This window comes from Typopeltis vanoorti, chromosome 8 (assembly GCF_054136105.1).
Source record: "Typopeltis vanoorti isolate ZY-2024b chromosome 8, IOZ_Tvanoo_1.0, whole genome shotgun sequence".
In the NCBI taxonomy this organism is placed as follows: Eukaryota; Metazoa; Arthropoda; class Arachnida; order Uropygi; family Thelyphonidae; genus Typopeltis; species Typopeltis vanoorti.
In genome coordinates this window covers 142,324,229-142,349,667 of record NC_143556.1, presented here as the reverse complement: position 1 = coordinate 142,349,667, position 25,439 = coordinate 142,324,229, and the positions used below count along the sequence as shown (strand labels likewise).

General features: G+C 37.0%; 2 protein-coding genes across 6 annotated transcripts in view; one reads left to right on the top strand and one right to left on the bottom strand.

Annotated features, from left to right (window-relative positions):
* The window catches only part of LOC150104397 (NAD(P)H pyrophosphatase NUDT13, mitochondrial-like), a 581,172-nt gene that overhangs the window by 189,097 nt on the left and 366,636 nt on the right, over positions 1–25,439 (bottom strand). For all 5 annotated transcript variants that reach the window (XM_090396341.1, XM_090396343.1, XM_090396344.1 and 2 more), the window contains one exon: positions 5,817–5,931. The gene's annotated coding sequence lies outside the window, so the exon portion shown is untranslated. The remainder of the gene's footprint in view (positions 1–5,816; positions 5,932–25,439) is intronic.
* Positions 4,817–25,439, top strand: part of LOC150104398 (prolyl 4-hydroxylase subunit alpha-1-like) — a 356,969-nt gene continuing 336,346 nt past the window's right edge. The window contains exon 1 of the mRNA XM_090396472.1: positions 4,817–4,938. The gene's annotated coding sequence lies outside the window, so the exon portion shown is untranslated. The remainder of the gene's footprint in view (positions 4,939–25,439) is intronic.

Below are 25,439 nucleotides of genomic sequence, written 5' to 3'. Positions count from 1 at the left end.
CGCTTGCCCGTGCCAGGTTCGACTAACTTGGGAACATGCCGAAAAAAGGCTTAGAAAATATTCCTCCAGTCGGCGACTAGGGTCAAACTTATGTCTGTCTTCGTGCGGTCAACCGTCGTAGAGTGTAAATGCCACTTCTACTGAGCTACTACTGTTAAATTTAAATATTTTAAAAATGTTATATTCTGCCTGGATTCAAAACACACTACAATATAGTATATTAAGTTAGGGAGGAATCTATGGCACTACGCTGAAACCTCTAGTTTCGACTCAGAACAAAGCACTGTAATTCAAATCTTAACTAGAAACAAATACAAGGGTACTGCAATGTGTAATAAATACATCATAGTAAACATGCTATCCCTTAGATATTTATAAGCCCTAAATTTATATACCCTAAATTTATAATTTAGGGTACTGCTATTCATAAAAAACGATAACAAATACCTAAATATTTACCAAGATGTTTTCCGGAGTAGACATCAGGGCCTAAAATATATAGTTCCAAAAGCAAATAAAGAAGCAATACACAATACATTATACTTATTTAGCGCCAAAATTAAACAGCACACTACCTTTAACAATATGAAATGAAACTAACCCAGACAAATACAAAACTCGAATGAAAGAATATTTATTTTCACAGAGAAATGAGGAAGCTCTGTTGAAAATAATTGCACTACTAATTGGTTTTACCATATTGGTATAAAAACGATCCATTTCAGGTGTAAAATATAAAAACTTTAAATGCTATTTAACTGCATTGTTTTATTTTGTTCCTAATTAATGTTGTGCAACTTTCTCTGTACATATTAGCATGCCTCCTGTGATTTTATTATGTTATTATATTATAATAATAATAATAATATATATATATATATATATATATATTATATGGATATACATTTGTGTATATAATTATTTATTTAGCGTATGGCAATCTACATGCAGTTATAAAGGTACATAAGTCAAAATAAATATATAAAAAGTAAGTGTCAAACAATTAGAATAAAACAAAGACACTTATAGGTTAAGATCAAGTTGTCTGATCCAGTCTATAACCGGCGGTGTCGCCTCCAGGAAGTCGTTTCTTTGAGCTGTGTATGGCAGTGGCGCACTCAGGATTTAATCTTGGAGAGAGAAATAATTCCTCTCTCGAAAAAGTGAACTTATTCATTTCACAATAATTTCTACCACAACAACAAATAATTTTAAAGTTGCTTGTTACATTTCAACCTTCATCACACCGTATTACTCAACTTTCTTAAATTTGCTTCATAAATTCTTAAATTTGAATCGCCATTAATGCTCTGGTAGGGCGGTTTGGCTAGTCTGTTAGGTCTATCACCAGTACGTCTCAGGCCAGTTTGTTTTACTGAGTGAATAATCTTGACGCTTAAGTATAAGATCGGCTTACGCACTTTCGATTAAAAGGATCATAAAGAGTTTATAAAAACTTCGCGTCCTGGACGTGATTCAACTGTCTCTCCAATCAAGAAGTATCTCATTACCGCCTGATCCACAAAAGCTCATAAATCTTCTATTCAGACCAATTAAAACGCATGCAAAACACTACAAAAAAAGGTTTGGTAATTTCTCATAAAGCGTTTCAATCTATACGTACCAGAGAGGTACATATAGATTGAATATATACGTACCGATAGCTCCGTCGATATAGACCTCGGTTCGATTCCGTCTACGAGGAACCGTTATCTGGTCTCTTTCGACTAAAGGTGAGTTAGTAGGTCTCATACGGAGGATAAATGGCTTTTACGACGGAAAACGTTTGGTTTTTCGTTCCTCAGAACAGGCAAATCTTCCCCGTGAACTCACACAGCTACAGACACAGGACACTTCTGGAAAAATACGGTGAAATGCGCGTGTTAAAATAATAATTCACAGGACATATAACACCCACGCACGCACACAAATGGTTTAACTTTAAAAATTGATTATAATGTATCATAAGGCCCAAAAAACTGTGTTTCTAGAGCTCGTATGAAATTCTTAAATCCCTTGTCTAGCTTAATACTGTATAATTTTATCCTTTTGATTATTTTAAGTTAATCTTTGGCTAAATTAGAACCAAAAATGTTCTAATTTAGCAAAAGTGGAGAGGCCTCGAATAACTAACAACTTCAAATACGAATTTTCATAAAAAAATTGTCACCAGACACACCAGAATTATTATATATTTTAGGCGAATCTCTTCTTTGAAAAGTTATACACCTATCGAACACTGATACCAAGGATGAAGAACTTAACAAATTGGGCCATATCACGTCAAAAACCAGTGATGCCAAGGGATAACCACACTCACCGAATGTGACCGTAAGGTGCTAAGATGGATAATATGTAAAAATGAATGCGGAGTTCCGGCCATCGATTGGAACACGAATCTCCACAACATCCAGAAACAAGGCTCAAAACAAGGGTTTACCATGGTAGGGCTGCAATATGCAAGCCTCACATTACCCAAACCAATATGCAGTGTCATCGTCAGTGGTGCAAAGAGCGTATAGAGAGGGAATTGGAAGCTTGGAAATCCATGAGGGACGAATTTTATTGAGCAACGAATAACGCTACACCGTCTACAGAGCAGATGGACGGATGTGAGTGTAATGGATGCCCAGTGAACATCTCTTATGATCTGGACAGGCTAGAATTATGATAGGGATCATGGAATTTTAGGAACAAAGGAAGTAGAACTTCAAAAGCCATATAAACTGCTTCGAAATAAGTCAATGGACAATCCCATGGGCAAGGTGTATCGTGCAATGTAACGAGTCAAGTGTTTGTAGCCGGTATAACTTGGAGGAATACGATATTCCCAAATCAGTGCAACTGTGTACGGGTAAAATGGGTGCTAGAAGGGAACTGACAAAGTTTGAAAGAGGCGTTGTCATAAGATGCCTTGTTGCAGGCCTATCTGTTCGGCAAATTGTTGAAAAATTCGGCCATCCCAGGTAAACAAGCAGTGATACCACACTAAGATGGAAATATAGGGAGTCAAAGTGACAGTAGGATGCTACAAGGGATAATATGTAAAAATCGCCATTCATCGGCCGCCACGTTGAATGACGAGTTCCCGGCATCAAGTGGAACACGAATCTGCACAAAAGCATTCAAAACTGAGGCTCACAAAAAGTGATGTAGCTAGAGCTTTTGCCGCCCCTCTCAATACACACCAAAAATACTACAAAAAGTCAAAACGAAGTAGAGGGAAATAAATTAAAACGCTAGGTTTATTTTTGAAGTAAAACTTTAATTTCAAGTTTCTAAAATGTTATATTTCTTGATTTTCTGTCAGCAAAATCATCGATGACATTGGCGAAGTCTATTTCATAGTAATGTAGGTAATTCTTAATCAGTTTTATTTGGAAAAACCCCTCTCACAACTAGCAACACTTACAGCAATCGTGAGAAAAATTCGCAGCAATATTACAATATTTGGAACTACTGAGTTCTCGAGACTGTATTTTAGAAAATAATTGTAAAAGTTCAAAAAGGTTCGAAGTGCCGCTCAGGGAGGACCTCCCCCTCCCCCCCCTCTAGCTACGCCACTATCACAACATCAGAAATGCAATATGCAAGCTCCACATTATCCGAACCAACATAGAACGTCGTCTTCAGTGGTTTAAAGAGTGCATACAGTGGACCGTAGCTTCGTAAGCAGTGCTATGGAGTGACGAATCACGCTGCACCTGGTGTGGGTGTGGAAAATGCCCAGAATCCGTAATCCTCCTAACTGTGAAATTCGGAAGTGGTGGTGTGATGCTGTGGTCATATTTTTTCCTTGTTTGGCCTTGGGCCTCTGTTTGTGGTGCCACGAACAATGAACTTCGAGTGGTTTCTGACCATCCTGGGGAATGCAATGCTTCAAAATTTGTTCCGTTTCTACGGAACTCACCATTGCTCTTTCAGCAAGACAATACACAGTATCATAAGGCTGTTGCTGCTGTAACTGCGTGGCCGTAGACATGAACTTCATTACATTTGACTGGCCTCCAAAGAGCCCTTATCTCAACCTACTGATCATGTATAGGATAAACTGGAGCGTCGGATGAGGTCAAGGGACGTCCTACCCACAACAGTTCAGGAACTCATTACATGCCTACAGGAAGAATGGTCCAAAATTCGTTTTGATTACTATAGCACGTTTTGTGGAGTGTATGCCCCGTAGGATTGCTGCGGTCATCACAGCGAAAGGAAGTCCTAAATGTTAAGATGAATCATGACTTTTGTTCCTCACAATATGGTATCCGTTTACTTCTTTCTTAAGCAGTGTATGTTAATACATCTGTATCTTCTGGTTGGTTTTCTCAGTAAAAAATGGGAAAATTCCGAATTCTGGAGGAAAGAAAAGTTCAACTCGTGCTAACGTAGAGTTACCCAAGATCAGTTAACTCGCAGTCAGATGAAAAATATTCTAATGTTTCACTTCCTAGACGAGATTCGGATTCCTGACTTTCTATCGGCTGCTCCACAAAAATAGAGGAGGCGGGGCGGGAGTTCCCTTGGATGGATTTTTTTCAGGTGAAGCTGTTCATTTTGGACTAAAATATGATGATAAAATATAATACTCACTTACTATTGAAATAACTGTATTGGAATTCTAACTTTTTCAATCATCTACCTCGATGTGAAAATCTACGGTTTACATGTCCTTTATTAAAACAGGTAATACTGAAAAAGAAGACTGGAAAAGGAAACAAAAAGTTTGAATAAGTAGCTCAAAAAACCAACAGATGGCGGTGCCATACAACGTGTGCACACCAAGGTCAAACAAACTCCACATAGTTTTCAGTTCTAAGGCGCATCTGGAAAGCATCCCGTTACTCTGTATGCGTAGTTACAAGGGCATGGGAGTACGTTACCATGTGCGTCTGGAAGAAAGTTTGAATTAGTCCCACGCATTTCAATTTATACTGTTTAACAGTAAGTGATTTCTTGAAATTTAAAATTATATCTGGTATTTATATTTTATATGTTAACTTTTTAACTTAAGAAAACCGCTCATATTCATGCCGACAACTCACAAAAGCTTAAGAACTTTGTAAGGGTTATTAAAAGAAAAACGTTAACAAACCCGGAGAGTAGGTCAAAGTTCTCATCTGTATCTACAGTCATTGTTAAACATTTTTTTTAATAGTTAATTTCGTAAAAAAAAAAAAAGGGAAAAACAATCAGAATGCTCCGAGACGTAGAGTGTGGTCGCTCATTTCGAAGAAAAGCACTCAAGATTTCCAAACGTAATAACGTGTAGGTAGTAACATGTTTTGACATCAAGTGTCTTAGAAGTATATTTTCAGTATAGTATTGTAAAATTGCAATTCTTTAAACAGTACTTTCTTAATACTCTTACAGATTAACCAGATGCAAACAACATATTTATTATCGCCTTGTTATTGTTGTTATTATTATTATTATTTATTACTATATGAAAAGTGAAGTAATTTTAATCGTTTCTTATCATATCAAAAGTGATCATTTATAGGCTTAGTTCATCTGAAATTCTCCTGCTCCTTTTGATCTCGTCTTAAGAAGTTTTAATTTAGGAAAGTATGCATTGGTGAATCTAAAGCGTTCAGAGTAGCAACTGTGACAATGGCAGAAATGAAAATTACTTCAGTTTTTCTTTAGCTTTAGTAATCATCTTAACAGTGTTGTATATTAAATATATTAAATATTATTTTAATAATATTCAATATTTAAAATTTTTCACTAATAACATTTATTTTAAATATGTCTTATATTCAAAACAAATCGTATAAATAATTTTGGTATATAAATGAAAATTTGTAATATCATTTTACCTTGATTTCTTGAGATGAGATATGATCTGTTTTATTCCCTTGCCTGATCTATCGTTCAGTCCGAGGCACTTTAATTTAATATAGTTTTCATCGTACTGAAGTTCTTCGTTGTAGTCTGTGAAATTGAATTGAAAAAAAAAAGTGCGCTTAAAAATCGAGCTCTTAATATTATACACAAATAACCCGTCAATTATCAATCATTCAATAATGCTATGCGAAGACATGTCCGACGCAGGATTCGAACGCAGTTATTTCTAACGGAAAGACAGCATCTACTGTATAGCACAAGCTACGGAGATTCTCCCACCGTACCTATCTTTGTGAATATCTTTAGGTAGGAGAGAATTTTCGTCGTCCGGTGTGATACTACCACCCTGTTTAATGGAGAATTCAAATGACTTGAAAAAAAAGGTTGTCCTGTACAGAAGTTAAACCGGATTATTTAACTCAGGCCTTCTACAGTAATTATATGCTCAATAGGTTTAGAACCTTACACGATGAGATTTCAGAACAAAAAAACAACAACGACAAAAAAAAGTTTCGACATTAAATTATTAATCAGCAGCAGTTTAAATATCGTTAATATAATGGGATACTGCTTTAATTTGCTTTGTAGTGATACAAAGACACAATTTCTTGCTTTCGTTTCGTGTATTACCTGCAACTGAGGGGATAACTAACGCACGTTATTTGGAATTAGTCACCTGGTTCTCATAAAAATGTTTCTTTTTTGGAGCAGATTCTATTATATAATGAATATAGCGATTCATTATATAAATCGAAAGCCAACGTATTTTCGTCCTCCCCCAACGATTCATTTTCATACAACGAAAAAAATATATACAGTAATACTTCAAGTTTGTTCGACTTACGAGATTTTTTTGTGATTTTTTATTATTATTATTTTTATTATTTCCGTTTTGGCCAGTGTGTGCCAATTCTCTGTACGTAGAATGTGTTTATGTGAAAATCTTAGTGTAAGTTTAATTCACCCCTATTCAGAGCTGTTTATATGCTTATCTTCAGATTTTAATTTTCTCGTTTTGTAGGTGGGCGATTTTTTTTTTCTTCTTTTTTTTTAAAAAAAAAATTCCAATTCAGTAAACGCTACAATATGAATTCTAATAAATCTCGAGGGAAAAGAAAAGCTATTTCCTTAGAAGAAATGTTTGCTGTTATGAGAGAAGATATGAGTTTGGAGAGAAAAAAAAAATCGATGGATATAAAGGTAGTTATAAAACTTGGTGAATCAACACTTCATCAGAGATCACACTTGGGGGTGGGGTCGATATTAAACAATCGTGTAAAAGTCGCATGCATGCAATGAAGCATATCGAGTTTGTTATTCGACAACCAAATAAACATTTTCCAAAAACAGTCTATTTGGAAAAGATAGAAAAACAATCTAGTTTCACAGGACTGAGTGTCAAAATAAAGAACGCGCGTTCTGGTTCTACACGTTATCCAAGAAAGAGTTCGAAACATTTATGAATCTTTAAATAAGTCGTTAGATTTTATTATTATCATTATTTATTTATTTATTTATTTATTTTTTAATATGTAACTACCACCAAAGAAAGGTTGCAAATCTGTATAGTAACTTAGTATCATGGGTAGGCAGAAGCTATTTTCTATTTGTTATTAATTATGTGTTTAAAAATAATATAGTCCCGAAATCCTTCTCTAAAGACCAGCATGGAATGTTTATGCTACTTGAGGCTTTCAAGAAGCGAGGAGGTGGTCTCAGAGCGGGCGATGAAGTTCATCTCCCAACTAAAGACAATCACAAACGCCCATGATGGTTTTGCCTATGGTTCCAGAAATTCAAAGGCCGTTGCAGTTTCCACAATGTAAAACTGACTGGAGAAGTCACCGAAATCTAACAAGTACAATGAAGGCCGTAACTGCTTACCAAATTCATGAGTCCGAGCAAGTATTTAACGTAGATGAAACTAGTCTATTTGGGTGCATATGGCCAGCAGCGTGTCTTTTTCGACGTAAAAAAGAAATGCGAAAGTTTCAAGGTTGATAAAGGAGGAACACGCATGTCACGAAGAGACGTAGTGAGAGACGACGCTGCACTAAACACGTCAGAGTTAGATGCCTTCATTACTAAAAATGCTCCGAAGTCTTCATGACAAACATGTAGAGAGCGCCTGGTGTCATTTACTGTATCTTGTTTACTATTTTTACTACTTATTTCTGTTTTAAAATTTCATGATTTCATATCATACCAAATTACAATATATTATTATTATTATTATTAAAACTGTTTGCAAGAGACCACCATTGACTCATAGAGGGAGGCCTCATATCACTCACACCACCTTCTCTTGAATATCTTCACACTGCCAGCATTCACTCCTTCAAAAGGAAAACCATTCCAATCATGCATCACTCTATGAGAGAAAAATCTAGATCACCCCCATTTCTTGCTTTCATTCAGTGCCACTCATCCTCTTCCACCTCCATAAAATGAAAAATTCCGTCTACTGGTGTCCTGTATGACCTTCTCAAAGCCTGTAGCTCTCAATCATATCACTCCTTTTTCCTCGCCTTGGTAGTTTCTGCAGTCTACAAATTCCCAATCTCTCCTAATGATCTATATTCCACATTCCCAATATTTGTGCACCCTCTCCATTGTATCTTCATCACCTCGGACACCAGATCTGAGCACAACAGTCCAGATGAGGTCATATGAAAGCCTAGTAAAGAAACAAAATGACTTCCTTATTTTCTCATTTCAATGTTTATTTCAGCATTGCAATTATCCTCTGAGTTGCATTCGCAATTGCTATATGGCATCTGAACTTGTAATCTGCTAAAACTCTAAGATCTAGAAGGCCTATGAGAATGTGTGAGACTGTGTACTTCGAAAATATACAAGTGAACTAGCAGTCCCTCTGACGAAGTTGCTTAATCTCAGTCTCAGCTTTGGCAAGGCTACAAGGGAGTGCATAGAGGGTAAGATAGTTCCATTACATAAAGATGACTCCAAGACAGAAGTAATAAATTACAGACCAGTTAGTATCTTTGGAATGGTGGTTAAAGTATTGGTAAAATTGGTTACAAGTAAAATTCAGAAATGGGTCGAAATGAATATTATACTCTATAGAGGCAGCATGGCTTTGTAAAAGGTGGATCCTGTCTCAGTAATTTATTCACATTTCGACTTTCACCCTCTCCATTTTTTCACATTTGGAAATGGCCTCACCATGATACTGCTGGACTTGGCAAAGGCATTTGATAGAATACTGCATGGAAAACTATTACATATACAGTAAATGGGAATAGATATGCGGTTGGTGGCATGGAAGGGGGGGGGTGATTGTTAGATATAAGAGGGTGATGTGTGGCGGGGTGAAATCAACGCGAATGAGGGTGACTAGTAGAGTGCCCCAGGGCTCAGTACTAGGACTACTACTCTTTAATTTGTTTCATTATATATAGCTGAAGATTTTAAGTGTGTGTGTGGGGGGGGGGGTTCAGTTTTTTGCCAGTAATGCAAAACGGGATGGCAATAGTTGATAAAGGTGATGTAGATAGCTTACAGGATGATTTAAATAAATTGGCACTGTGGCAAAGGACACGGAATGTCAATTCCATGTTATAAAATGTAAGCTAAAGTTGTAAAATGTAAATAAACTTCGAGATGAAAAGATTACACATTTCATATTATATTGATGGTTTAATTTACAGGAAATTGATGAGACTAGAGATCTGGGGGTGATGGTGGATAGAGATATGAAATTCAGACGGGCATATTACAAGAGTTCGCAAAATGGCTCCAAGGATTACTTGGATGCTGAAGAACACATTGAAAAGTAAAAAATATGAAGATTATCCCTTTTATAAGGCTATGGCCTTATAAAAGGGATAAGGCATACTGTGCACAGCTTTGGTCACCTGCGTTTCTTGTAGATAGGAAGGTGATAAGCCTCCTATTCTCAGTAGGAGAAGAAAATTAGTAAGTTTTTCTAATAATTATGGATTGGAAATTGAAACAAAACGAAATAGTTGGTGGAGCGGACTTAGAGACGAGTGACCAAGCCGACAACAGGTCTGGGTAATGTTTCCTATGAGGATAGATTGAAGGTGTGGGGGTTGCAGAGTTTAGCTGACAGGCGGAGGAGAGGGAAGATGATAGAAGCTTATAAGTTACTAAAGGGATTCTATAAGATTGACACAGAATAAAATTTTCAATACGTGGGGAGTGGGGGGAAAAGAAGGGGGTCACACCTGGAAGTTTTCTAAGAGTGTGGTTAGTAAAGGAGTGCGGAGTAGGTTCTTTACCTGGAGAGTGGTGAATGAGTGGAATGAACTGACCCAAAGAGAACAGGTTTAAGATGTATGATAGGTACTGTGTTAATGGATAGAGTGGGTCTCCCACAATGAGTCTTTTTACTCCATGGAGTGCCCATATAAATAATAACAATAACTACAATAAGCTGGGTCAGCATCTTCTAATAGTATTCCACCAATATAATATTCCGTTTAGGTATCTAATTACGCCAAAGCGCATTAACTGAGCTGATAGCCATTTTCACATGCCTATAATTCTACTTATTCAAATCATTCTGCAAGTGTTGCATGTTAGTTGAATTCCTGATTTACTTGCCCAGCTATTTGCCCCATTAGCAAATAGTTGTATGTCTCCTATCATATCCTGTCCAACGTCATCGATATAAATTTCGAATAGCAATGGACCGCGTACTAAACTGTGGGGTACACTACAGGTCACGTTAAATTTTGCGGTTTTTATTTTTATTGTGTTCACAAGTCAATTAAATCTTTCTTTTATGGAACTAATTACTGTGTTTTGCTTTCATTTCCGTTCATCTCGAAAATATCTCTCGAGTTGTGCGGATTTCAAGTTGCGCTACATTAGTGTGGAACACATTATTGCGTAATTTGATATATTACTGAACTTTAAAAACATCTTTGTCAGGAAGTACGTGATTTCTGTTAACAAAAACAGGTGGGTGTGTGCGTGTGCATTGAACAACCCGTATTGTCATCTTTTCCGCGAAATGATTGAAATTCTCCAGCTGTCACCAGCTAAAACAGAAACGAGCACAAGGAATTCGAACGAAACAACCGTGATCGTTCAAAATAGTTTTGCAGAGTTCAACAATGCTTGTTTTAAGCATCGAATCAGTTTGTGTCATTCGTGTATCTCTGCGGGATTATAAAATAAATTCTTTGATACTTAAAACTATATAACAAGGTTGTGCCGTTTAGGTTCGTGTCACCGTAGCAACTGTGGGTTGCGCTTGCGTGTACACCAGGCAGAACGGCAGTATTGTTTTACATTGAAGAAAAAAAAAAGAAAAGAAAAGAAAAAAGAAAGAAAGAGGAAGAAAATGAAACATTTTAGCGCACGAAACGCATGCATACGTGTGTCTTCACACACACCATGTCAGAAAATATCTACGGAAACCCGTACATTAGTTTTTACGAATACCCTGAACCAGCGGCGCAGGGCATCATCATCATATTCTTTCTCATCCGTCTATGGCGGGTTGAGGCTACCATAAACAATAACTTTCCAATCCAATCTATTGACTAAGTTATTGAGCTAAGTTATTTAAACTTCTGTAAGAGTTCGGACAACTTATATGTACTCTTGATGTTTTATATCCATTTCCCTCCCGGTGGTTTATTTCCTTCTACTCTTCCATTTTGGAGACTGAGGAAATCTTTGTAGTAGGCATTCTGTACACACAAGCCCATGCCACTGGAACTATTTTTCTTTAATTGCTGTATTACTGAAATACTGTAATGCAATTCTTCTCTGATCTGCTGATTATTCATTTTTCATTTTTTAATATTTTTACGATTAAACATTTTTCATCTCAGTCCATGATGTCTCATTTATTTTTCTGAAACACTTGTTTTCAAAGCTTGTTCTTTGTTCTTTCTTCTGTTTGTTCTGAACGGTGTGGCATAGTGAAGTATAATGGCCAGGAATGAGCGCTGAATTATAGCTTCTTTCCATTAAGTTGTATGTTCAGTATCGTTCCCGTACTGTCGATGTCGTCATTAAAAAAAGATAGAAACGTGATGATGAAAATAAATCCATAACACAAGTAGATTACATAAATAACAGACAAGAATAGAGGAAAATTGAAAACGGCTGTGGTGTTGGTGCGTGTGTGAGCGCGTGCACATGCTCTCTCTCTCTCTCTCTCTCTCATCATTTATCAGTGGATTCTCTCTCAACCTGTCTACAAAAAAGAAGCTTCTGCCGGAACACTTTGCACTCTTAGCTCTACAGCTTCAGTTTACACGGAAAGGGCTACCGTGCAGAAGTTGAAAATTACTTCATTTTGAATTGCTGGCAATGTCAAATCATGGCAAACTGCTCCGTGCAGAACCCACCCTAATTGGAAAGCCGACCATTAAAAGTTGTGGATTAGTTGAATGGCGAATCACGACCTACACGCTCTTCAAAACAGACGAAAATATTTTTGAGTTTATCTGCTTCCAGGAAAACATTATTCCTTATTGTGTACTATGCCATTTATTATATATGCTGATCTTTAGAGAGAAAAGGTTCAGTTGAACATCAGAATAATTCATCGTGACATGCTGGAAGAGCTATGGCGATGCTTTATAGAAATGACAGTGGAAAGGTTAAACTTGCTAGCACAAAACCCTCGTCTGAAGTCTTTAGAGCATATCTGAAAAGAATTATAGTACCTCATTCGAGGATGGGACAATACGACCAAGTTCATTATATGAATTGAGTGCCGTTTTGGTATAGAAACAGGCCAAATTAACCAAGTCCATTTATCAATAATCATTGTGAAAATCTATCCATCAGAGTGGCTTTAATAGTAGCCAAAGGTAAGCCATGGGAGCCTTAGGGGTCTCATGCCAGTACCAAGCCTGGATAAAGGAGGAGGGTCGGTCAGATTAGTGTCGATGCTCTGACCGAAAAAACACGATTGTTATCTGATGCCTATACAATCAACAGCTACAACATGCCGGCTCGGGCATCGCCCGGATAAACAAGGCCCGCGATACAAATTGAGCGATCGGGATTGGATCGAAAAGTGGGATACTGAAAGGAAACAGAAACTGAAACTAACAGAACTGTTATCAGTCGGAACGTGGAATGTGCGGACACCCTGGATGTCAGGAAAATTAGAACTGCTTCGTGAGGAAATGAAGAGATATCGGTGGGATATAATAGGATTGGCAGAGATGAGATGGACATCATCTGGAGAGTCAATGGATGCGAAGTAATATGGTCAGGACATGACACAATGCACGAAGCAGGAGTTGGCTTCCTTCTTAGCAAAACAGCTCGAGAGGCACTGTTAGGCTACAAACCAGTTAATGAACGAATCATAGTAGCAAGATTTCAGGCAAAGCCATTCAACATATCAATAGTCCAGATATATGCACCCACATCTGAGATCACACATGAGGATATTGACTTATTCTACAAAGATATGACAGAGACAATAGAAACAATACCAAAGCAAGATGTGCTAATTATTGAAGGAGATTGGAATGTCAAAGTTGGAATAGATAATGATGGTTGGGAAAGAGTCATGGGAAAATATGGTTTCGAAGAAAGAAATGAAAGAGGTGAAAAATTGTTAGAATTTGCTGTGGACCACGACATGATCTGTAACACAAGATTCCAACAAAAGGAGTGTAGAAAATGGACGTGGCGATCAAATGATGGGAAAACCAAAAACATGATTGATATGATTAAGATTAAAAGAAGATGGATAACATCAGTACAGCAATGTCGAACTTTTCAAGGAGCGGATATAGACTCGGACCACAGTTTAGTGATTGCAAACATCAAGATGAAATTAAAAAAGAAATATAAACCCCAACATCAGAATAGAAGAGATACAGCACGAATAACTAAAGCAAAAATAGGAAGAAGGTACAGAACAGTGTTAGAAGAGAAACTTAAAAGTGTGGAGAAAGAAAAAAACTCGAATTTAAGAGTGAAAACAGTAATGAAGGTGATAGAAGATGCAGTTGAAGAAACAGTACCAGAAGAAGAGAAGATCAAGAAGAAATGGATTACACAAGAAAACTGAAGTTAGTACAGGAGAAAAGAATGTTGAAGATAAGAAGGGATACATCAGAACAAATAGAAGAACGATATAGAAGAAAGTGTAATGAGGTGAAAAAAGCAGTCAGAATGGATAAGATGAAATGGTTAGAAGCCCAATGCAACAATACAGAACAGTAGTATGGAGAGCATAAAACAAGGAGGTATACAAAATGATCAGAACCATTAATAGAAAGTGGCAACCAAAACAGACCACAATTAAAGATGAAAAAGGCAAAGTATTGATGAATAAAGAAAAAAATATACAGCGGTGGACAAGATACCGTAGTGAGTTATATAAAGAAAAACTAGATTCAGATAGCGTTGGGAAACTGACTGAAGAATTGAAGCAGATTTCACCACCAGGTAATGAGCATGATATGGACATTTTAAAAGGAGAGGTAGAAAAAGCAATAGGACGGGCTAAAACACAACAAGAGTCCTGGTAACAATAACATTACTGGAGAAATGATTAAATATGGTGGTGAAAGTATGGTTACAGAAATGCACCAACTATGTAATATGGATGGAAAGAAGGGAAAATGCCACAGGAGTGGGTGAAATCAATATTAGTAACATTATACAAGAAAGGAAATCAGCTAGAATATAAAAATTATAGAACAATTGCCTTGATAAGTCACCTTGGTAAAGTGATGATAATGATCATATTGACAGAAAGATTGAGAACACAATTGGAAGCATACCTTGCAGACGAGCAAGCAGGATTTAGGAAGGATAGAACTGCAATCCGACAGATTTTGACAATGAGGTTAATAGCAGAGAAAGCTAGGAGAAAAAACAAAAACATATATACTTGCTTTGTTGACTTTCACAAAGCATTTGACAGTATTGACCAGAAAGTGACATTAGCAGTTCTAGAATCCTATGGAATTGATAAAAAACTAATAGCTATATTAAAAGATGTTTACCAGAATGCAGTTGCAGCAGTTAGAATAGGTGATGATTTGGGGAAATGGTTTAAAACAAGCAGAGGTACTAGATAGGGAGACCCAATATCACCAAGCATTTTCATCGCACATTTAGAAAGAGCAGTGGATAAAATGAAAGAAGATACCAAAGGAATATCTGTACACGGAATGAGAATTAACAATCCGAGATTTGCAGAAGACATTGTTATTATTGAAGAAGATGAAAGAGAACTACAAAAAACACTGAAATAGTTAAATAAGGAAGGGAAGAGATTTGGACTTGTTATGAACTTTGAAAAAAAAACAAAGACAATGGTATTTGATTAGAAGAACATGAAACAAAAGATACAAGTGGATGGAACTGATATAGAAAATGTAGAACAATTCACATATTTGGGAAGTAAACTGACATATGACTTGGACTGTAAAAAAGAAATAGAGATCAGGATTGCAAAGGCAAGAACAAATCTGAAGGGCATGGATAACATCTGGAAAAGTAAAGTGATCAGTCTGCAAGCAAAACTAAGAGTATTGGAAGCATGCATCTTCAACGGTGTACTGTACGGATCTGAAAAGTGGGTAATGAATAAGGAATCAAGAAAAAGAATTTTGGCATTTGAAAGAACTTGTTACAGGAAGATTCTAAGAATAGGATGGGTACAGAAAATCACCAATGAAGAGCTCTATCAGAAGATACAATCAAAACAGAATCTAATGCAGAAGATTATAAAAGAAGCTGCAATTATTTGGACACATCTGTAGAATGAGTGAGGAGTGGAAGATAAAGACATTTATGTTTGGTATTTTGGATGGTTTAACCAGAAGAGGTAGACCATACAGAGAATGGATAGACGATATAAAAGACTGGTGTGGAATGGATGTACAAAAACTGCGACACTGTGCACTGGACAAAGAAAGGTGGAAGAAGATAGTGAAACAGGTATCAGACATCAAAGGGCAGTGAGCCCATGGTTCGTGATGATGATGATGAAAGGTAAGCCAATACTATGTTATTGCAATGTATTGAAATAAAAATTATTCTGAAACATTTGTAAAAAACGCATAGAAGGATGCAGTGGAGGGGAGGCTGAACACTATCAGAAATCTCTTTAACGGATAAGAGAAAAGTTTCTTGCACAGGGGAAAAGTACTGAAATTACGAAACTGCGTGTATACCTCATTTCTGACCCAATCACTATGCATATAAGTAATCCCAGATGTGTCGTCTCTGCAAAACTACATATTATTATTACTTTCTTAGCTAAAACTAACTGAAAATTTCAATTTGCATCTTCAAGAATACGGGGGGAAAAGGAGGGGAGGGGGAAGAGAATACTGCATCCATTATCAATGCGGTCTATTGTTAATCTGTAGTGATATGATTAAAAGTTACCTGAAAGGAGTCAAAGACTCATCGAGAGAGGTCGCATATCACCGCACCGGCTGTCGTTCCTTTTCCTGAATTCATTCACACGACCTACACTCACTACCTCTAAGGGCAATCCATTCCAATAACGCACCATTTTATGAGAATAAACCCTAGCTCACGCCCTCTTAATTTCATTTATTCTCTACTTCCACTGACGCCATCTCTCCACCATTCGTAAAATCGTAAAATGAAACATTCCATCCTACTGGTATCATATATGAAGTTTTAGAAGATTGCAAGTCTTAATCATATCACCAATATTTCGCCTGCTTGCTAGTGCTTTGTCTGCAACCCACAAATTCTCAATAATATATATATATATATATATTGCTTATTGCTTGGTATCTTTAACATATATATATATATATATATATATATATATACAGGGTGTTCGGGATAAATTTGACATATTTATAATTAATTATATTTTTCCATAAGTTACATGTATTAACACACACTTCTCTTCATTTAAAAGTTTGGACCCTTCTTCATTCATATACAAGATGTCAGAAAGGATGGATAGCTGGAACCCACCTGAATCATGGAAGAGAATAACTTGTATCATGATGATTCGTGCCCGCCATCAAAATAAGGATATTACGACTGCTGCCCAATGCTCCCTGAATACAGTAAAAACAATCAGGCATGAACTAGAGACTTGCAATGGTGACTACGAGGATGTAGCAAGAAGAAAGATCCCTAGCAGACGATCTGATTGCGTTCGTACAGCAGAATTCCTCGCAAATCTGCAGGAACAGGTGTTGAAGAACCCTGGCATTGGAATTCGGGCTTTGTTCGTGGAGTTGCTAACTGTAGTCAAGCCCTGGATAACAAGGGTAGCCAATGGTAGGCCGTATGTATGGCAGCAGGATTCGGCCCCTTGCCACACCTCTGGGAAAAGTCAAAAATGGTTGTCTGAAAATTTCTACGACTTCACCAGTCCAAATGTTTGGCCTCCAAACTCCCCAGACCTTAACCCCATGGATTATTTTGTATGGGGCGCAGTTGAAAAAGACACCAATCGCACTTCCAGTAATACAAAAGCCCAGTTAATGGATAAAATTAAAACAGTTTTTGCGGCCCTTCCCAGGGAGACTGTAGCATCAGCTTGTTCGAGGTTCCGAAGCAGAATTGAAGCTGTGATCGATGCTAATGGTGGTTATTTTGAGTAAATCTTGTTGATAGTATTGTAAGTAACTCTGCCTGTAATGTTTTTTTGTCAATTCATTAAATTTAATAGATACAAAGAAGATTTTCTTTTTCCTTACGAAACTGTCAAATTTATCCCGAACACCCTGTATATATATATATATATAGAGAGAGATATAGAGAGAGAGAGAGAGAGAGAGAGAGAGAGAGAGAGCATAATCCCACCAATTGGATATATCATTTTACCAAAGTGCACAACTTATTTACTAATATTGAACTAATAGCCATTTTCGCATACCTAGATTCCAGCCTGTTCAAATCAATCTGCAAGTATCCTACCTTTCTTTGCATCATCATCAGCAACAGATGTATATCACCTACCAAATTCTTCCCAGTGTCATTAACGTAAAGAGTGAATAACAATGTACCAAAGACTGAACTCTGTGGTACATCTTCCTCCTTCAATGAGTCTTTGGATTCCCTGGAGGTGTCAGGTAGTAGTAGTAGAAATAATAATAATCTTGCAAACTCACATCCCCCTTATACCATTTTTTGATATGTTAGTTAGCCATCCTGTTATTCACGCTAGTACTTCATCCACTGATATCCGAAACCTAAGGATGGACACCATTTCTGATGATTACAAGTGCAAATTCAATCGATTTCCAGTAGAAAGTGGGCACATTCAAATTTTCGAATCCACCTTATACCACTTTTTGATATGTCAGTTAGTCATCCTCTTATCCATGCTAGTACTACATTATCCACTTGTATCCAAAACCTAAGGATTAACACTATTTCTGAAGATTACATATGCAAATTCAGACGATTTCGAGTAGAAAGCGGGCACATATTCAAATTTTCGAATCGCGCGCAAGGGAATATATAGTGGCACTTAACAGGATTAAAGACAAAAGGCTACGCTAAGCGAACCATGTTTGAAGGAAGCTCTTTTCGTGAAGAAATAAAGCTGCAAACTGTGATGCTGATATTGCCAGAGAGTTTGGAATCTCACAAAGAGTTATATCCAGGCTCTGGGCAACGTTTCAAAAACCAATGGAATGTGTTCCAGACGTTTGCTACGAGGTCGCCCCTCTCCCTACCACGGAGCATGAAAGCAGATTTTTGATTATTACAGCAAAACATGATCGACGCACCACAGCAAGTCGGCTCGATTCAATCGTATGTACGGGGATCTCGACCAACTGTGGCAAGACGTCTGTGACAAGTAGCCTTTACGCTCGAAGGCCTGTAGTCTGCTGTCATTTATCCACAGCTTGTCACAGGGCACGTTTTTTTTTTTTTTCTTTTCTTCTCCAGTGGTGGTGTATCCATAAAAACTGGACAAGACACCAATGGCCTAATATACTCTTTACAGATGAAAGTTGTTTTAGTTTTTCCTCTCCGATTCAAGATGATCTGGTGAAAGTGGCACTGCTTACCATCGCGAGAATGTTCTTGAAAGGGACAAATAATGGACGCACCGTGATACAAGTGTTAGAATATGACTGGTGAACGATATTGCAACGAAGTCTTTTAACGTCAGGCGAAAAATTCATTTTTATGGATGACAATTCCACACCACATTGTACACGAGTAGTGGAGATACTTCTGGAGACCGAGAATATTAATCGAATAGAGTTGAGATCTGGGGAGCGTGGCCAGAAGACACTTCCTCGATCTCAATCCCATAGAACAGGTTGGGACGAGATAGGGAAACGCATTGCTGCTCGAAATTCCTCTCCAAAAAACAAACAAGGACTATTCTTGCTCTGAAGAGTTTTCCTCAAGAATTCCTGAATCACTAATTATGGTGCTACGTTGGGAGAGCTGCAATGCAGTTCGGGGTGGACATATTCTATAACAAAATATCTCTCTGTATAGTTTTCTGTAAGAATTGTACATCAATTCCTTAACTTGTAACTCAAAAGTTACAAATTTCCTTAGGAAATTTGTAACTTTTGCCAGAAACGTTGCAATTTAATTTGTACGAAATTTATAACACATTTTTTGTGTAATAATATAATACATTAATATGCTGGCAATAAGTTTATGTTTACATATGGTCTGTAGTCACGATTTTTTTTTTTTTTCATATACAGGCGAAAATGTAGTTCTTTTTGGAGAGGGATTTCGAAATTCCTCTCCAAAAAATTTATGCAAGTCTTCCATATCGTATCTTGTCAAAACCCTTAACAAATTCCAAATTTTTCAAAGTGCATTCATGTTTAACTCAACAGTAACATTTCTTATAAAATGTGAGTTGTCTTCTGTTTTACTTGCTGCATAATGATAGAATTCTTTTGGGTTGTCTTTAACTTTCAGAGCCAGTTTCGAAAGGTTTCTTTTCATGCCCACTTAGCTTTCCATACAACAGTTGTAACCCTTCTTAAGATTGTGCAGGGTGGCCATAAAATAACTTTCCCTCTTTGGAAGCATCTGTAGCTAAAACCAATAAACGGAATGAGACCAAATTTTATATTGAGACTTTTGAAGGCATTGGGGAGATGATTTCTGCGAAAAAAAGTTTAGTACTAAAAGTCGCCGACAGGGGGAATTTTGGCGCTGGCGGAGAAAACAAGCGGATAATTACATTAAAGGCAGATAAAATGGAATAATAACATTTCGACGGTGTAAGCGACAGCCGCGTCACTCATTCCAGCTGGATATGGGGCGCATTACAATGTTAATAAGAATAATAATAAACTAAAACAACAACTTGTTTTAGTTTATTATTATAGAGAGAGACAGAAATTAATGTTGTGATTGAACTTACGGGAAATAATGTTTTATTCATCAGAATCAGGGTACCCTGGACCACATACACGATTTTCAATGTGCTGACCTTTCTTGTGTACAACAAATTGCATCCGGTGTGCGACATGCTCTACAGCTGAGCGTAAGGAGTCGGATTGGATGTTCATAACAGCCCGTTTTATGTTCCCTTTCAAGACATGCAAGTTGGGAAGGCCACCAACATATACAACAGATTTCAAATACCCCCACAGCCAAAAGTCACATGGAGTGATGTCCGGGAATCGAGGCAGCCATGCCGTCGGAAAGAATTGACTGGTAACCCTCTCATTATGAAATGCTGGCGTAAAAGGCGCTGTACTGAACGTTCAATGTACATCAATTGGTTGTGCTCCATCCTGCATAAAAATTATGTAGTCCAAACATTGTCTTTGCTGCAATGCAGAAATGACAAAATTTTCCAGCATTCGTCGATAAATCTCTCCAGTAATGGAGCTGGTTACAGGACCGGTAGGGGTAATACGCTCAATAAAGTATGGTCCTATTATGAAATCGGCTGTGAAGCCACACCACATGGTTACTTTTGAAAAATGCAGTGGTACTTGCTGGATCGCTTGGGGATGTTCAGATGCCCAAATTCTGCAGTTATGAGTGTTGACCGACCCATTCAGATAAAAATGAGCCTCATCACCCCACAATATTCTCCAGGGCCAGTCACTGTCGATCTCTATTCGAGCAAGAAACGTTAGCGCAAAGGTCATGCGCTTATCATAATCTGCGGTAGTTAGTGCTTGCACACGACTGAACTTATACGGATAGAAGTGAAACATTTTCCGTAAGATTTTCCAGAGTATACCATAAGACATGAAGTTTGTGAGCTATGGCATGTGCGCTTGGACCAGTACTGGTCCCTGTGTCGTCGAACACCGCAGTAGCAACGTCTGTTACTGTCTCTTCTTGCACTGCTTTCCGTCCTCTGCCAGGTCTAACTCCTAGTGATCCAGTTTCTTCAAACTTCTTAATCATAGATCTCAGTGCTACAGCTGACATAGGACCTGTAAGGGTTATGAAGCCTTCTAAATTCCCGAAGGGCCACTACGGCATTGCACTGTTTAAGGTAAAACAGCTTAACAAGTAAAGCATGCTGAGGCAAACTAGGACGCATATTAAGCACAATTCTTCAGTCATTCGAATAACTGCCTGAAAATTCCCAATCCCTTTTTAAGTGGAATTAGTAGCGCTGCTGTCACGTAAGCACATTAAAATTTGCATAATCCTTTTTACCTATATTTACTTCAAATAAAATATTTCACTGCTTTTGGCTCCAACAGCGCCAAAATTTCCCTTATCGGCGACTTTTGGAACTTTTTTCCGCGGAATTCATCTCCCCATGCCTTCGAAAGTCTCAATATAAAATGTGGTCTCATTCCGTGTATTAGTTTTAACTATAGATACCTCCGAAGAGGGAAAGTTAATTTATGGTCACCCTGTATGTATATTCATTTTACTCCGACGCTATTTATGATTGGAGAGATAGCGACACATTTCGATACCACATCTTTTTTTCTTTTTTTTTTAATGGCTCCTATGCACAGCACATATACTTCCCATCCAGCAAACGATACCATGAACAGAACCTAGCATACTTCTCAGTTGGTTATAATTTCCTGTAGTTCAGCAAGTAACCTTTTCCGAAAGAAACATCCATAAATTTAGAATATTAGTCTTTAGCTAAAACTCCGACTGGTAATACAATCAGATCTAAATCTAAACCAGATTATAGCAGCTTTTAAGGAGGTTGTCGACTAGAAAAATCATATGAAAATTCTAAAAACTAACCACTCTGTGTGTAGTGAAGGTCAGCTGGCATTTCTGTATGTTACTTATATTTGTTATCTTACGTAAAAGATACACAGCCAGAAATTAAAGGATATAATCAATGATTCACAGCTTTTTTTTCTTTTTTATTATTCTTTTTTTTTTTGCCAATACCAACGTATTCATTTTTCGAAAGAAAAAACTACACTTTTAAGTAGAAAAATTGATTTTTTTTTTTTAATTGGATGAGTCGAATGCTAAGCAGAGGTCCTGAAGTCTTCTCTATTCCTTATTAGCTTTTTTCATCCACTGCATGGCAGCAATATTAACAATTCCATCTTGCCATCTCTTCTTTTGTCTTCCCAACTGACTGGTCTGCATTCTCTTAATTATTTAAGCCATATTTTGTGGTTACATCTTGCAACGCAACACGATGTATTTGATAAGATCAAGAACAGGTATAAGGGCCATCACATTTGAAGGAATTCCTTCTCTAAGCTTCACTCCAAGGATATTATTTTCCATTTTTTTACTCTCTGGGTAACATTCAGTTTGCGAACTATATCTTTAGGCACATTCAATGTTTCACTGCAATATGTAATTACAGGTAAGGCACAATGGTTGAAAGCTTTCCTCTTCGAACTAAATGGAATATTTTTAAAATTTTTTACGCTGGATTTATTATTCGTTAAAGAATCCAAGAAAATATATACTTGGTTTTAATCCATTTTCCAAGGAAGCACGTTTTGCACGTGAAATATATTCACGTATATATTATATACGTGATATATTAATATATTAGTTAATATATACGATAGCATATAAGTTATGCTATCACTTTAACAATATATTACTTTAACCTTGGTATCTCTCTCTCTCTCCCCCGGTTCTGGCTCCCATTGATGAGACTTCAATAAAGGTCGAAACTGGTCTGGGTAGTGTCCCTTCCCATTATGCATTGCATTATACACGTCCGAAAGGGGGGGGGGTGCTTTGCATTATAGGATACATACTAAGGCAAGCGATATGAAGTCATTAGCCTCTATATACAAGTAGCTCAGATGAATATATTTCACGCGCAAAACACTGTTTTACTTCCTTGAAAAATGGATTAAAACCAAGTATATAATTTCTTGGTATCTTTAACGTAAATGGAATATTATTTTTGAATCTTATATATATAGTACAACAACTGTAAAAATTGAATAAGAATTCAGCAATAGGAACCGATGGAATATCAGCACGTGTGTTAAAATATTGTTCAGCTGAACTAGCTATTCCTTTAACCAGGCTGTTTAATCTGAGTCTCAGAACAGGCATGATTCCGCAGGAATGGAAGGAATGTAATGTAATTCCATTGCACAAGGGTGGTGCAAGGACCGATGTATTCAACTATCGACCAATTAATATCTCAGGAGTGGAAGTGAAGATTTTGGAAAAATTGGTCAGGGCCGCATTCAGAAATGGGTTGACAGTGAATCTCTACTTTGCAATGAACAACACGGGTTTCCTAAGGTAAGGTCGTTTTAGCAAACTTGCTCACATTCTGTAACAATGTTACCATTGAACTAGACAAGGAGAATGGATACACCATTATACTTTTGGATTTTGTAGTTAAGGCTTTTGACAGAATACAGCATGGCAGATTGTTGCATAAATTGGAGAAAATGGGTTTGGGTTATACAATATTAGCATGGATAAGATGACTGACTGATAGATATCAAAAAGCGATATACGGGGATCTGAGTCTGCAAGGTTTAAGGTAACAAGTGGTGTAGCACAAGGATCAGTGCTTGGTCCACTGTTATTAATCTTTACATTAATGAGATTGGGAAGGATTTGACACGCGACATACAGCTATTTGCTGATGATGCAAAGATAGGTAGGGTAATCAGGAATGCTGCTGATATGCAAGACTTGCAGAATGATTTGAATAGGCTGGAATTGTGGGCATGGGAAAATGGGTGTTCTTTCAATGTGAGTAAATGTAAATTCATTCACTTCGGCATGATTAGATATCCAATGTCGTATTATATTGGTAGGATTATGGTAGAAGAAACTGATGAGGCTAGGGATCTTGGAGTGTTAATATATAGGAAGTTGAAGTTTAGGACCATGTGGCAAAGACTGCAAATACAACTCAAAAGATAATTGCAATGCTGAAACGAACGTTCACATGTAAAGATAAGGATGTTATTTTTCCTCTTTACAAGGCCTTGATGTGACCTCACGTGGACTATTGTGCACAGGTCTGGTCTCCTGACCTGTGATTCTGATAATATTGGAGAGAGTACAAAGGTGAGTATTAAAAATTATATCAGGATTGTGGAATACTGATTATGGAGACAGATTGAAAATTTGTATACTGCAGACACTAGCAAACAGGAGAAAGAGGGGTGACATGATTGAGACTTACAAACTTCTGAAAGGGTCATACAAGATTTAAATTGGTGGAATTTTTCAATTTATGGAGGGTGGGGAAGTACGAGAGGGCATCCTTGGAAGCTGAGAATGAAGGCCACTAAGAAGGGTTAGAGGGTTAGATTTTTCTCTCGGAGGGTGGTGTGTGATTGTAATGGATTACCTTTGGATGCTGTGAGTGTAAGCGGTGTGAATGAATTCAAGAATAAGTATGACAGCTGGTGTGTGTGCAGTATATCGATTCCTTCGATGAGACTCTGACTCCCTGGAGGTCTCTCTTAATAATAATAATAATGATAATCTTTCATCTTCCCAAAAGCCATCCAACTTAGGCGTATCCTTCTTGATCTCTCTCTCTCTCTCTCTCTCTCTCTCTCTCTGTGCATTTTCTAAATCAGAATATTTGCATTAATTTAAATTCCTCCGTTCTTCCAATTTGTGAAAAATCTTCCTCTAAATCAGATGAAAAAAATTGGACATATCCCATTATTCTTCTATTTAATTCTATTTATTTCATCTCTATCATCATATTTTCTCTTTAGAGCAACAGTTTTTCCTTTTATTGTCATAACTTTTATATTTTTATTATTGCGGTGATTTATTTTTCTGGTATTATATGTGATTGCATGTATATTTCAAGATTTTTTCTACGTATGTTTCTTGTATATCTTATTTTAACAATGAATCTAGGATATCTGAGGTGTTAATAGAGTGAAATGCTTGTAGACATTTATTTTATTTATTTATTTGTAGACAAAATATCCAATAATTTACTTGAGATGTCCATCAAAAATTCATTATGAACGAAGCTTATTATATCATCACAGCTACTGCGAAGTTATATTCCAACTCAAACCACCTTAAAACAGTATTAATATCTTGTACAGGTATTAATGTACTATAGATATAACGGTTAATCCACTCACGATTTTCATGGGTTGGGTGAGGTTATTATTATTTTTAGTTTCATTTATTTTCTGTATTTTTAATTATTTTTAACATATTCTGGAAACCCTGCTCTAAAGGCCAAACATGAATCT